The following is a 3971-nucleotide window of genomic DNA, read 5'->3' as shown; positions in this document are numbered from 1 at the left end:
GGGGCAGCCCCATGGCAGGGTCTGTCCCCGAGCCCCGGGACCCCCAAAGATGGGGCAGCCCCACGGCGGGGTCTGTCCCTGAGCCCCGGGACCCCCAGAGATGGGGCAGCCCCACGGAGGGGTCTGTACCCGAGCCCTGGGACCCCCAAAGATGGGGCAGCCCCACGGAGGGGTCTGTCCCTGAGCCTTGGGACCCCAAAAATGGGGCAGCCCCACGGCAGGGTCTGTCCCTGAGCCTCGGGACCCCAAAGATGGGGCAGCCCCACGGCAGGGTCTGTCCCCGAGCCCCAGGACCCCGGAGACGGGGCAGCCCCACGGCGGGGTCTGTCCCTGAGCCCCGGGACCCCCAAAGATGGGGCAGCCCCACGGCGGGGTCTGTCCCTGAGCCTCGGGACCCCAAAGATGGGGCAGCCCCACGGCGGGGTCTGTCCCCGAGCCCTGGGACCCCCAGAGATGGGGCAGCCCCACGGCGGGGTCTGTCCCCGAGCCCCGGGACCCCCAAAGATGGGGCAGCCCCACGGCGGGGTCTGTCCCCGAGCCCCGGGACCCCCAAAGATGGGGCAGCCCCACGGCGGGGGGTCCCGCTCGGAGGGACAAGACGCCGTCCCACCCCCCCCCGGCACATGGTCCCCAGCATGTGGGTGGCTTGAGGAAAGCGGGTGACCTCACCGAACGCGGCGTGAGAGCGAGCCGCCCTCGCCAAAACGCCGCGCTTCCTCTTCTGATCTTTTTTTGAGAAGCGAGGCRCTTTTCCGTAAATTGGAGCAGCAGGGTGGGAAGCGCAGGGAGCTGCTCCGCCGGCCCCAGCGCCCCGCGAGCCCCGGGAAGGCCTCGGGTCCCCATCGGAGCAGAGACCCGGGGCTTCAYGTCCCCGCCCTGCCCGGCGCCCCGGGGTTTTTGCGTCCCCCCCTTCGCGGTCCCCAGCGCCTCCAGCCCTTCCTCCCGCGCGGCTCCTGGCTGCCGGCGCAGGAAAGTCCGGCTCAGACGCTCGGGGCAGTTTCACTTCTGCATCCCGCTGCAAACCCACGCGTTCAGCTGTTCTGCCTTTGTGGGAACCGCGCCAGGGCCGCCGGGTTCCTCGCCGCCGCTGCCGCCGCGCGCCCCGGGGCYGGGGCACACCTGCACCGAGCTGCCGAGGGCTCAGCTCCCCCAGCCTCCTCGGCCCTCCGGCGCCCGCCACAAGCCGTGCTCGAGGAGAAGGTGCGCGGCGGTGCGCGCCAGCCGCGCGCGGAGCACGGCGCTTCCCGGATCCGGCCCCTCGGCCTTGCTCCCGCTGCCGGCAGGAACTGCTTATCTGGCCGCGTGCGCTCCTCCGTCCCCTCGGCCTTCCCCGGGCCTTGACTCCGGGTGCTCGCGCGGCTCCRGAGCCGCGGCGCCAGCCTGGGGTGTGCGAAGGCCGCGTCCTGCAAATGCTGCTGCGTCAGCGCCGCGGGGCCGCGGGGGACGAGGTGAAAATGGACGAGGTGCAATGGGACGGGGCCGCAGGGGACGAGGAGCAAAGGGACGAGGAGCAATGGGACGAGGWGCAAKGGGACGAGGWGCAAKGGGACGAGGTGCAAKGGGACGAGGTGCAAGGGGACGAGGAGCAAAGGGACGAGGAGCAATGGGACGAGGCGTAAAGGGACGAGGAACGGCCCCGACCCCGGCCACTTCCGCCTCCCTCCTTCCACCTCCGCGCTGCCGCAGAGCAGGGGAAATTGCCGAGGAGCCGGCGCCGAGCGGGGAGGTCCCGGCCAGCGGGAGCCCGCGGGGCGACGGGCATTGCCGGCCTCTCGCCCCGGCTGCAGGACAGGGGGGTCCCGGTGCTGCCTGGGAGCCGCCGGCCCGTTTGCACGGGGGAACTGGCTGTGGGGACGTGGCGCGGCACGGCACGGCACGGCATGGGACAGTATGGCATGGCACAGCACGGCACAGCAGGATACGGCACAGCGCGGTACGGCACGGCACACAGCCGAAGCAGCCCCACGATGCTCAGCCCCGGCACCCAGGAGCGGAGCTGCACCGGTCCGGACTTGAGGGGGAGTTTGCCCTCTGCAAAGAGCCGCGGGATCCCCCYGGATCGGCGCCCGGCAGACGGAGAGCGGCTCGGAGGGGAGACGGAGAGCCGGGAGGGATCGGAGCGCCGAGGGCTCCCCGCCGCGAAGGGCGGCGCGCGGCCAGGGCTCCTTGGCACCGGCGCCAGGAAGGCGGCACAGCCCTCTGCTGCGGCCTCCGGGGGCCTCGCCGGCACAGAGTCCCGGGAACGAGCCGATCCGCAGGGAGGCAGCGCCAGGACCCCCCCCCCCSCCCCGGGATGAGCCGAGGGGGCTCGGCCAGGGAAGGGGGTCGGGGCAGCCAGGCGGGCGCAGGGATGGAGCCGCGGGGCTGGCGCTCGCGGCGGGGCGGAGGGGGGGCCCGGACGCCTGGGCCCTGCCTGGGCTCAGCCTGTCCCGGCGTGCTGTGTTGCTCTTGGAAACCTGCCCGTGCCAGCACTGCGCAAGCGCATCCCGCTGCCAGCCCCGCGCGGCCCCCCGGCCCCCGGCCGCCCCCTGCCCACGCGGCACTATGAGGCCGCTGGCTAGCGGGGCGCCAACGGCACCAGCCCCTGGAGCGGCAGCTCGCCCGGAGCGGCACTCGCCGAGGGCCGGGCGTTCCCACCCCACCCTGTCGGACGTCTCCCCCAGCCCCAGGTTTCCGACTTGAGCTCGGGCTGGGGAAATTCAGGAAATTCCCGGTCGTCCCTCCTCCGTGGCATTTCCACCCGCTCTTGCAAAGAGCGGAAGATGCCTCCCTCGCACGGGCAGCACGTTCGCAGGTGCAGAGTCCCCGAGCAGGACACGTCCCGGAGCGGGATACGGCCCCGGTGCAGGATATGGTCCCGGAGCTGGACACAGCCCCGGAGTGGACAGCACCGTGCTCACCCTGCCCAAAGGACTGGAAAAGGCAGCTCCGGCCACAGGGCCGCCGGCAGCGCCGGGCCGGCCGCGCACGTGCATCGGCCCCAGATGCCAGAAGAGCTGCCTCCCGGAAAGGGGCTCTTGAGCACCTTCCTTCCCTGCTCCATGCGCCTGCTGCTCTGCCAGGACTTCTGCTGAATCCGCCATTCCCTGGCACTGCTCCCAATTGCTGTTGTTTATCCTTTCCGCGAGCCAGGGAGCRGTGCTGTGTCCTGGGAAAGTGCCGGCGCTCCGCGGCCCCCCCCCCCAGCTCCTGCCATGGTGCCCATCGAGGGCTTCTCCGCTGAGCCCCACTGGGCGCCTGGGGTGGCAGGAGGTGCCGCCGCGTTTTCATTTTCCCTTTGCACCTCCCGGCACGGCAGCGGGGCTGCAGAGGTTTCCTGCTCTCCCCGGCCCCCTGCGTCAGGATCCGAGGATGGGGGTGGCGGGGGGACGGTGGCCGGGCTCCAGCCCYGTGCCGGGGTGCTGAACGCGGAGGTCGAGCGGCCGCCGAGCCTTCCCCGGCCCCCGGTCGCTGCTGGTTGACATGAGGACCCCGACTGGGGCTCTTCCTCGCCCCCACCCTGCGCTTTGCACGCTCCTCATGTCCTTGCACGCTCCTTGCACACCCCGGCACCCTTGCATGCTCCTCATGCTGTTGCATGCCCCTGGCATCCTTGCAGAACCTCCCCCGGAGCTTGGGGGAGCCGGGGACCCCCTTTGCTGTGTGAGCACGGAGCAGACGGTGCTCCGGGGCCACGGCAGCGCTGACTGCCTGCGCGCCCGGGTTCGGCCCAGCTGGCTGTGGAGCTTCCCAGCGGGGGATCCCGGCGCGGCAGCCTCGCGACCCCCCCCACGCGTCCCTCCTTCCTGCCGCCCGCCGGGCAGCCCCGGCCACGCTTCCCCTCCTACCGCGGGCGGCTCGCGCCGCTCAGCCACGCGATTGCCAGGAAACGGCCCTGCTCTGGCCTGCCCGCACCTGCCCCAGGGTTTTCCCTGCGCGCTCCGAGTTGAAGCACTGCCCAGAGGAGGAGGGACGGGCCTGGAGAGGGGCCT

Source organism: Apteryx rowi, unplaced genomic scaffold (genome assembly GCF_003343035.1).
Source record: "Apteryx rowi isolate R43461 unplaced genomic scaffold, aptRow1 scaffold_782, whole genome shotgun sequence".
In the NCBI taxonomy this organism is placed as follows: domain Eukaryota; kingdom Metazoa; phylum Chordata; class Aves; order Apterygiformes; family Apterygidae; genus Apteryx; species Apteryx rowi.
Note: the sequence above shows the minus strand (reverse complement) of the source record.